This window comes from Coregonus lavaretus (assembly GCF_964263955.1).
Source record: "Coregonus lavaretus genome assembly, chromosome: 34".
Lineage (NCBI taxonomy): Eukaryota > Metazoa > Chordata > Actinopteri > Salmoniformes > Salmonidae > Coregonus > Coregonus lavaretus.
The window spans coordinates 16,530,099-16,541,786 of record NC_140021.1 but is presented as its reverse complement, the minus strand read 5'-3'; the positions used below and the strand labels follow the sequence as shown (position 1 = coordinate 16,541,786).

Genomic DNA, 11,688 nt, shown 5'->3' with positions numbered 1-11,688 from the left:
GAGACTATGTGTTCAGGCCAGGGTCACTGTTAAGCTATCTCCTCTGCCCTCTCCTGTCCCTCTCTCTCTCTCTCTGCCGCTATTTCGGAGGCTTGGCATAGTGGCATACCCCCACTGGGCGGCCAGATGATCAAAGCCCTAAAGCTCAGTCCTCCTGAGCACCCAGGCCCTGTCACATAACCCACATTCCCACAATCCTCTTCTCTCCCTAGCCGGTTATTATGTCTGTAATAAATGCAAACCCTCTCCTCGGCCCTCTCTCACACTGACATTTCATCTGGTGACAATGGATAATATCTTTACACCACATGGCTCCTTTCACTCCACATCCTGAGATGCTGTCGCCGGATTCGTCGGGTGGGCAGGCGGTTTTATTTAAGCTACATCCAGAATGTAACATTAGCCTCTTGCAGGAACAAACACTTCTCATGTTAGAGTTGACCTAGGCCTTGTCCCATAGTATAATCTTATGGTATAACATGATTTAAATGTGTATATACACTGTAGATAAAGTTATTATATGTGTATTATGGTAAGTATATAAATATAGTATTACTGAGCTGAGGTGTATTGTCAAAACACTGTTGGACAGAGAAGATACGGTCTAAATGGATCTGAGAGCTTGTATTATAGCCCCTAAGTGATAGAAGAGGCACCATGGGTTTTGTTCATTGTTTTTGCTCCTTTATTGATCGTCTGAATGATATAACCCTAACACTCTCAGTATGTGGCTGGTCTGAAAGGGCCAGGAGAGACCTGAAGAATCAATGGGCTGGGTGACCCAGGAGAGGGTTAGGATGAGGGGGATCAGATCAGACGGCCAGAGGGCATCAGCTGTGTACAACTGAGGGGCAAAGCAGTGGAATGGAAAGCATACAAACATGGAAATAGAGGGGGGAGGGGGGGGGAGTATCCCACATGAGTATCCCACATGAGTATCCCACATGAGTATCCCACATGAGTATCCTGGGAGCAAACACCATATTAAAAAAAGGTTACCATGGTTTCACTGAGTAACATATTTTATTAAACAGTCCTATCTTAAACCTAATGGCATCCATTCATAAGGTCACTGCCCTGAGCCATGCAATAACTGATCAGACTATATGCCCCCTACCGGTCTCTCTCAGACCTTTAACTCTGGCCTTTTTCATGAGTCATGGTTGCAGTGTTATAACCGTCTCAGTATTTCTGGGCAGTCCTCCAGCGTCAGAAGACAGACAGCGTCAGTCAAGTTTTCAAAACAACATGAGTGTGATGCTGGGGGAGAATAAGAAAACCACGGTAAGGAAATGGTTCATCTTGTGTGCTAATGAACTCATATTGTTTGGAATGTATGACGTACAGTACAGAGGCCGGTATGGTCAACTGTCTGTTACATTTCTTAGTTGATTCATATATTTTGTATTACAGCCATGTTAAATATTGTTATTTTTCTTGCCAGTATAGTACGTAGTACTAATGTTTTCAATTTCAATTATTCAAAATGCAAATTTTGTCATCCAGTACAAGAGAAACTGAGAAAAACTGAAAATATTTCAAGAGAAAAGCATGATAAGCCATTTTAACCGCTAATTCTGTTTCTATTGGACTAAATGACACAGATGGCTTCGACTGTGGCAGAGAGAGCCATTGGGGCTATCATTGGAGCAGCTGTGGCAGACGCAGCAGGTAATTTCATGGGACTGATATATTTTCATTAACAGCAATATCCCAATAAGATACTGCAGCACTGGCTCAAACATAGCTCTGATGTAATGTCTTGGTGTCAATCAGTATGAGACATCTGCACAGCTGCACATCTGCCACTGATGATATGGAGAGTATAAAAGGGTGTTACCCTACACTGACTTCTCAACAAAGTTAAACAACAGTGTTATAAAATCAATAATGTTCTATTAGAATGAAAGTACATATAACCAATGTCATATGGATTGATTAACATTGCACTCTTGCTATATGTAATATTACAAGCCATATACATACAGTATGGCAATTAATGATCTGGACAGTCCACTGGCCGTAAAAACGTTCGAGAATTGGAAAGTGTCCAATATCATTATCTCTAATAACCACAATACATAACGCATACTGAAGACTGAATATTATGACAGGGAAGTGGAGTGGAACCAAGCTGATGAAACACCTATTTATGGTTGTAGATACTTTATAATACATCCACAGGAAATAAGGGTTAAAGACTATAACAATGACTCAATACATACAACTAAGGCTACACTATCAGTCCAGTAACTTTCTATTTTCTATGTACCCCACCCTAACAGCCCAGCCCATGCATTGGATTTACAACCCAGAGCGACTGAAGGAGGTTCTGTCAGATCTGGAACCGTGTCCAGAGTTCCGCCCTCAGTCTGCTAACCCGTTCTACCGCAGAGAGACCGGAGAGCAGAGTTGCTATGGAGACCAGGCCTACGTACTGCTAGAGTCGCTCAGCCAATGTGGAGGTAGCATACTGACCCCCAATAGGACAAATATCCAATGGCCTAATGTCTTGCTAAATAAAGAACATGTCGACTTTGTTTTATCGTGTTCACTCCATGAATGATATAGTATATATTAATATGCTCTATGTGTTTGTTGGTATTCACTAGATGTGAACGTGGAGGACTTGACCAAGCGCATCTACAAGTTCTTTGGCCCAGACACTGTGTATGATCTTCCTCTCAATAACCCATACAGACAAAAGAACGGTAGGCAACCAATCAGCAGTCATTTCCTGTGTGTGTATAAACTGTTGCTTTTCTGTGCCCCATCATCTGACCAAAGACAAGAGAAACAGTATAAAAAAATGATAATAATTTTATAGACATCTGGTCCCATAGAGGGGTAGAGGGGTAGAGTGGTACTGTGTTCTGTCAGTTTTTGATAACACCGAGTTCTGTTTTCCCCTTTGGTAACTTATCCCCTTCTGAAAAAACTGTTCCGGACAATGACACTTTCCTATCATGAAGCCAGGGTTTTTAAACTATTCTCCACAGTATGGTTATTCAGCTGTTTATGAACATGTATATTTTTTTCAGTCAGCTAAAGCTGTTCACTCTCAATTGAAATGTTAAGGTCCTAAAGCTGTCCTCCCCATCGATGGCCCTTGGAGACACGCAAGCCTCAAAGCCTTCATGAGGAACGTGGATGCAGGCAAAGAAGAGACAGGTACAGTAACATACAGATCACCAGCTGAAAGGAAGCACGTCTGTCCTGGGTTAATTTATTATGAGTTACATTTAGACAAAACCTGTTTGAAAAAAGTACAAGCCGTCAAATCGTTGATTCCTTCTGTCCTTGATTCCTCAACTCCTCACCTCCCTCTCAAGGCGCATTGGAGGATGGGCTCTAAGGTCCCTCCCCTTAGACCTCCTCCTCCAATGAGCTTTGAGAGGAAGGTGAGGAATTGAGGGAAGCAAAGATTTTACTTTTTCGCTCTCCATTTCAGGATGTGATGTGGACTGTCAGATGGACGGGGTCACCAAGATGGCTCCCGTTGTGGCGATGTTCGCTGGGAAGCCGGAGATGTTGGAGAAGGTGGAGACGGCCATACGTGTCACCCAGAACAACGATATGTGTGTGGCAATGACACTGGCTGCAGCAAGGTACTGTAGACCTATAGAGCAGAAAATGGCTCTTAATGCATAAAGGCCTCATAAATTGTGTAATTTATCTCATTACTCACACCCATTAACATGCTTCATAACACAATCAATGCTATATTGACTATGGTTATGGTAGGTACAATTTATGAAATTATGCCATATCTACACTGAGCAAAAAATATAAACACAACATGTAAAGAGTTGGTCCCATGTTTCTTGAGCCGAAATAAAATATCCAAGAAATGTTCCATTCGCACAAAAAAGCTTATATCTCTCAAATTTTGAGTACAAATGTGTTTACATCCCTGTTAGTGAGCATTTATCCTTTGCCAAGATAATCCATCCACCTGACAGGTGTGGTATATCAAGAAGCTGATTAAACAGCATGATCATTACACAGGTGCACCTTGTGCAGTAAAAGGCCACTCTAAAATTTGCAGTTTTGTCACACAACACAATGCCACAGATGTCTCAAGTTTTGAGGGAGTGTGCAATTGGCATGCTGACTGCAGGAATGTCCACCAGAGCTGTTGCCAAATAATTTAATGTTAATTTATCTTCCATAAACCGCCTCCAACATCGTTTTAGACAATTTGGCAGTACGTCCAACTGGCCTCACAACCACAGACCACGTGTATGGCGTCGTGTGGGTGAGCGGTTTGCTGATGTCAGCATTGTGAACAGAGTGCCGCATGGTGGCGGTGGGGTTATGGTGTGGGCAGGCATAAGCTATGGACAATGAACACAATTGCATTTTATCAATGTCAATTTGAAAGCACAGAGATACTCTGACGAGATCCTGAGGCCCATTGTCGTGCCATTCATCTGCCATCACCTCATTTTCCGCATGATAATGCATGGCACCATGTCGCAAGGATCTGTACACAATTCCTGGAAGCTGAAATTGTCCCAGTTCTTCCATGGCCTGCATACTCACCAGACATGTCACCCATTGAGCACATTTGGGATGCTCTGGATCGATGTGTACGACAGCGTGTTCCAGTTCCCGCCAATATCCAGCAACTTCGCACAGCCATTTAAGAGGAGTGGGACAGCATTTCACAGGCCACAATCAACAGCCTCATCAACTCTATGCGAACGAGATGTGTCGAGCTGCATGAGGCAAATGGTGGTCACACCAGAGACTGACTGGTTTTCTGATCCACGCCCCTACCTTCTTTTTTTAAGGTATCTGTGACCAACAGATGCATATCTGTATTCCCAGTCATAGATTAGGGCCTAATCAATTTATTTCAATTGTCTGATTTGCTTATATGAACTGTAACTCAGTAAAATCTTTGAAATTGTTGCATGTTGCGTTTATATTTTTGTTCAGTATACATTTCTTGACAGGTTCCTGGAGCATTTCATCCTGAATGGTTCTGACCCCAATGCTCTGGACTCAGTGTTGGCCCAGCTCAACGACCCAAACAGAAACAACCCTCAGGATCTGGACAGGGCTGTTATTGGTACGACTCTAATGCCACTCCCGCTTGTAAACATTCACCATCTTTCTGCTCATGCATTATTAGGGCTTCATCCCAAAAGGCACCCTATTCCATATGTACTGCCCCCCTTTGGACCAGGGCTCATAGAGCTCTGGTCAAAAGTAGTGCACTATTTTGGGAATAGGGTGCCATTTGATGTGCAGCCTTGGTGATAAGGATAGAGATAGGATGTACATCTCAACTGATTTATTTTAATAATTTCCTATGAGCGCAAGATCATACATATTGTATATTATCTATTAATACAATGGTGGGAACAGCCGAATCTCAGCAAGTCAAAACCTAAAAGGTAACACAAGACTGTAAAATGTAAATGTAAATAAAATCTTGAGTGGCAGGTTAATGAAGGAAATATAATTTCCCCCAAGGTATGGTAATAAATAATGCATATTGGAATTGTTAAATGTTGCATTTCACTCTGCCTTTCATCATTGCAGCACATATTTATCAGGTGAAGGACAACTTAGCCAAGCATTCCCCAGAGCTGATACCTGCTGTGTTCACTAACACATGAGGTAGGTCCCACACACACACACTAGGTAGGTGGTGTCGCCAGCACGGCTGTGGCAGCAGCAGGGTCCAGTCTGTCGACTTGGCACCGTAACCACACCATCCCAGTCAGCACATCCGTTAGCTAGTTAGTTAGTTAGCCCTGGTCTAAGAAGGTGCTTTCTTTCTCTGTAGTCTTTGATCATTAATGAACCTGTCCTTTTATTTCCCTCCCGTCTGAAGTGGGAGACGGGACCTCCTGCACCTTTGAAGCTAAAACACATGTTAGGATGTGTGTAACTAATGTTGGTGTATTCCCCCCTTCCCTTCTCAATTCAAAAGGATTTATTGACATGGAAAATATAACCACATACATCGCCCAAGAAAACTTAAGAAATATATTGAATCATTGATGACATGAATAAATAGTATGAAGACAATTACTTCTCTGTATCTCCCTCTTGGTCCTTATCTGTGTCTGTGGTTCCTATCCCCAGCCTTGCCAGGTGCATTCCAGGGAGCGCTACACGGGGTCCTGACACTGAGCCAGCTGGAGGAGGCAGTCAGGGGAACCATGCGCTGCGGGGGATGCACCGCCAGTAGGGCCTCATTCATAGGGGCCTGTTTTGGAGCACAGGTTGGAGCGAAACCCTACATTTACATTTTGGTCATTTAGCAGGCGTTCTTATCCAGAGCAACTTACAGTCAGTTATACTGTATGGCCCATGCAAATATTATCAAAATATAGAACTTTTATTAATCAGAAGTAGCTAGCTAGTATTTCAAGTAGCTCGTATTTACATAGTTGTTACATGGCCATTCGATTGTAAGACATTCCACACAGTCGGATATTCAAATCTAATCATTCAAGTTATTTGTTCTATAAGTAAACCTTCATCCAATTTATAAACGTCGACTATAGGTTGTAGCCTATATAATGAGTAAGCAATAAAAACACTTTTATTGAAATTTGTATTGGTCTATCTGGATCCCCTGTCCATAGTTTCAGCCTGGGTAATGAGTTTGACCTCGGATGGATTGCTTTGTGTCTGCTCTGAAGGCTCAGCATTTTATATACTGTAGTCTTTATCTGTTCCTCCTGCCTTGTCTTTCCAGACTGGTCTTCAGGGAATCCCAGAGTCTTGGAAGAACAGGACCCTCAGATATCCTATGCTGCTGGGACTGGCTAAGAGAGTTGTAGACTCACAGCAAGCCTAAATTTGGCACATCGCTTTAAAGGCAGTTATGCAAATGTATATTACTAAATTAGTGTCTTCCTAAGGCTGATTTAACATAACCAGTCCAACATATTATTAGGGAATATGAATTATGTATTGGTGATGTAATTTATTTTACAACTGCTTTGTAAGGCCATTTTATAAAACAGTTGTACTTTGACAAAGCAGTTTATGAAAGTTACATTCTAAAGCAACATTTGATGGAAGTAACTTGAGCCTTGTTGCTCTGTCAAAGCTGCAGTATGTTGCAAAAGGATGAGTATATGAAATATGGAATATTCTTGTCATGTATACATTAGGATTAAAAGAGGAAGGATAATTGTGAACCATTTTTGAAGTAACTGAGTATGTAAAATGAATAAACACATCATATAAACTAAATGAGGAAAATTGCAAATAGCATTTGTGTGTTGCAGTGTTTGCATGTATAGGAAATTATTAACTTATCACATAATGCAGTTGTTTACTTCACCTTAGCTACAGCTCTGAAATACTGTCTCAACGGTTTTGGGTGGTGTTTGAGTTTAAATAACCTCTGCTCCGGTTAGAGAAACTGAGGGCTTGCAATAATTTGAAGAACAGAAACGTATTTTGCGAAAGAGGAAATGAATTTCAGCAGGTTTCAATACTCTCTCTATCTCTCTCTCTCTCTCTCTGGCACGGGTTCTGTTGAAGTGAAATAACAGAGACACAAAGATTTACCGTGCTGAAACAACTGAAGGGACTGCAACTTATCCCTCCCTCAAAGGAGTTAGTCTGTTTTCTTAAAACTGCTGACTTCCATATTACCATGTTCTCAATTTCTCCTCTGACGATTTTGAATATACTCTATGCAAAAATGAAGCCAATATCTTAATATCTTTGACATGGAGTGCGGTTATGAAAACAGGAATATAAGATGTAATGCAGTGTAAATCCTTTCATTGGTTTCATAGCCTGGCTATAAGATGTGGTGAAAGTTGACTACTAGACGTTATAATTTAGGGCAGTGTGACTGAATTACATTATATGCACTTGTAAAATCATAGATAGTGACTTTGCTAACATCGACTATTACTTATTTATATGGCTGGCATAATTTAAAACAGCAGCATTGCTCTCTCTAACCGGAGGCCATGGTTAGTCAGATCAGCATTCAAAACTACAACCTGTTAATGGCTTATTAAGTTTGCTTAAACTGCGTAGGCCTACATTACAAGAGTTCAGCCTTTAACAATGTTTAAATTGAAATCTGTATAAGAGTTGGATAACCATAGGAGACTCAATACCTATGTGTAATGACAAAATAGTGACAGCACATTCTATTTTTAGGCTACTTCTTCTTTATATTTTTCTCTGGTATTGTTTTGTATGTTCACTAGGTGTGTTATGGTAAACTCACTGCTAGTCATCAGTAAACTGAGGCAACACAACACAGCCCTTCCAACAGGAGGAACATCAGTGTATCAATGTGTGTCTATGAGTAATGAGGGGAAGTAATTTGATCCCTCTCACCTACTTCCCCTTACACAGCAGGCACCACAGCAGGTAACCGGCTGTATCGGAGATAATTGTATCCAGACCTTCAAGGTGTCTTATTTTTTATTTTTATTTTATCTGGTCCGTGCACTGTTTTGCAGCATTTCTACAATGACGTGAGAGAATACAGAAATACACTACGGAAAAAGAAGGAACAGCATGTCAGAAATCAGCTCAATGTAATTGAAGAATCCATAGACTCTAACCACTTCTGGGAAAATTGGAAAACACTAAACAAACAACAACACGAAGAGCTATCTATCCAAAACGGAGATGTATGGGTAAATCACTTCTCCAATCTTTTTGGCCCTATAACAGAGAACAAACAGCAAAAAATATATACATGATCAAATGCAAATCTTCGAATCAACTATTAAAGACTACCAGAACCCACTGGATTCTCCAATTACATTGAATGAACTAAAGGACAAAATACAAACCCTCCAACCCAAAAAGTCCTGTGGTGTTGATGGTATCCTCAATGAAATGATAAAATATACAGACCACAAATTTCAATTAGCTATACTTAAACTCTTTAACATCATCCTTAGCTCTGTCATCTTCCCCAATATTTGGAACCAAGGACTGATCACCCCAATCCACAAAAGTGGAGACAAATTTGACCCCAATAACTACCGTGGGATATGCGTCAACAGCAACCTTGGGAAAATCCTCTGCATTATCATTGACAGCAGACTAGTTCATTTCCTCAGTGAAAACAATGTACTGAGCAAATGTCAAATTGGCTTTTTACCAAATTACCGTACGACAGACCACGTATTCACCCTGCACACCCTAATTGACAAACAAACAAAACAAAACAAAGGCAAAGTCTTCTCATGCTTTGTTGATTTCAAAAAAGTTTTTGACTCAATTTGGCATGAGGGTCTGCTATACAAATTGATGGAAAGTGGGGTTGGGGGAAAAACATACGACATTATAAAATCCATGTACACAAACAACAAGTGTGCGGTTAAAATTGGCAAAAAACACACACATTTCTTTCCACAGGGCCGTGGGGTGAGACAGGGATGCAGTTTAAGCCCCACCCTCTTCAACATATATATCAACGAATTGGCGAGGGCACTAGAACAGTCTGCAGCACCCGGCCTCACCCTACTAGAATCTGAAGTCAAATGTCTTCTGTTTGCTGATGATCTGGTGCTTCTGTCACCAACCAAGGAGGGCCTACAGCAGCACCTAGATCTTCTGCACAGATTCTGTCAGACCTGGGCCCTGACAGTAAATCTCAGTAAGACAAAAATAATGGTGTTCCAAAAAAGGTCCAGTTGCCAGGACCACAAATACAAATTCCATCTAGACACCGTTGCCCTAGAGCACACAAAAAACTATACATACCTCGGCCTAAACATCATCGCATCAGGTAACTTCCACAAAGCTGTGAACGATCTGAGAGACAAGGCAAGAAGGGCCTTCTATGCCATCAAAAGGAACATAAAATTTGACATACCAATTAGGATCTGGCTAAAAATACTTGAATCAGTTATAGAACCCATTGCCCTTTATGGTTCTGAGGTCTGGGGTCCGCTTACCAACCAAGAATTCACAAAATGGGACAAACACCAAATTGAGACTCTGCATGCAGAATTCTGCAAAAACATCCTCCGTGTACAACATAAAACACCAAATAATGCATGCAGAGCAGAATTAGGCCAATACCCGCTAATTATCAAAATCCAGAAAAGAGCCGTTAAATTCTATAACCACTTAAAAGGAAGCGATTCCCAAACCTTCCATAACAAAGCCATCACCTACAGAGAGATGAACTTGGAGAAGAGTCCCCTAAGTAAGCTTGTCCTGGGGCTCTGTTCACAAACACAAACAGACCCCACACAGCCCCAGGACAACAACAACAACAACAACACAATTAGACCCAACCAAATCATGAGAAAACAAAAAGAGAATTACTTGACACATTGGAAAGAACAAACAAAAAAACAGAGCAAACTAGAATGCTTTTTGGCCCTAAACAGAGAGTACACAGTGGCAGAATACCTGACCACTGTGACTGACCCAAACTTAAGGAAAGCTTTGACTATGTACAGACTCAGTGAGCATAGCCTTGCTATTGAGAAAGGCCGCCATAGGCAGACCTGGCTCTCAAGAGAAGACAGGCTATGTGCACACTTCCCACAAAATGAGGTGGAAACTGAGCTGCACTTCCTAACCTCCTGCCAAATGTATGACCATATTAGAGACACATATTTCCCTCAGATTACAGCGATCCACAAAGAATTTGAAAACAAACCCAATTTTGATAAACTCCCTTATCTACTGGGTGAAAAACCACAGTGTGCCATCACAGCTGCAAGATTTGTGACCTGTTGCCACAAGAAAAGGGCAACCAGTGAAGAACAAACACCATTGTAAATACAACCCATATTTATGTTTATTTATTTTCCCATTTGTACTTTAACTATTTGCACATTGTTACAACACTGTATATATACATAATATGACATTTGAAATGTCTTTATTCTTTTGAAACTTCTGAGTGTAATGTTTACTGTTAATATTTATTGTTTATTTCACTTTTGTTTACTATCTACTTCACTTGCTTTGGCAATGTTAACACACGTTTCCCATGCCAATAAAGCCCTTAAATTGAATGAGAGAGAGAGAGATGAGAGAGAGAGAGAGAGATGAGAGAGAGAGAGAGAGAGAGAGAGAGAGAGAAATATATCGTTCATCTGATGCATTGTGTTCAGTCAGTCTACACAAAGTGTTCAGATTACATTTCAAGCTCTGAGTTCCCTACAAAGTCAACTGATCTCAAGTTGTAACATCTGACATGGGGGAGTTTCCCTTTCCTGTCTCCCTGGCGACAGACATACTGTAGTGATGGTCTCCAGGCTTTATCAGCTGTGTGGCAGAAGGCCTCTGCTGTGCCAGCGTGTCAGAGAGAGGAGACCCCGCCCATATATAGAAGAGACTCTGCCCAGAGGTATGTGTGTAGGCTAGGCTTCAGATTCCACCACCAAACACTGTAAAAGATGAAAGGGGAAACAAAACAGCCGACTACAGCCCAGACCAGACTCACACTAATGAGAAACAGATCACACTCTGCATTGCATGGCCACTCTCTGCTTCACAGTGCAGGAGATTGTAGACTGATATCCTATCTACAGTATGTGTCATTTTGAACACTATGACTGAAAGTGACCACTGCAATGGTCTTGAGCAGTAGTTGAAGTAGTGAGCTGGTGCCGACCAACCGGCCTGCCCCCCTAATTGTTTGGTAATGAAGTAGCCTACCATCCAGCAGCTGTAAAATATGAACTAGTAAACAAACCACTGGCACCTTCT

General features: G+C 41.4%; 1 pseudogene across 1 annotated transcript; it reads left to right on the top strand.

Annotated features, from left to right (window-relative positions):
• Positions 1 to 1,194: 1,194 nt before the first annotated feature.
• LOC311108897 (crystallin J1B-like) lies at positions 1,195 to 7,221 on the top strand (annotated as a pseudogene). The gene is made up of 10 exons: positions 1,195 to 1,284; positions 1,605 to 1,671; positions 2,286 to 2,465; positions 2,613 to 2,711; positions 3,079 to 3,171; positions 3,452 to 3,608; positions 4,962 to 5,077; positions 5,554 to 5,631; positions 6,103 to 6,242; positions 6,722 to 7,221. The product of its transcript is annotated as a crystallin J1B-like (transcript).
• Positions 7,222 to 11,688: the final 4,467 nt, after the last annotated feature.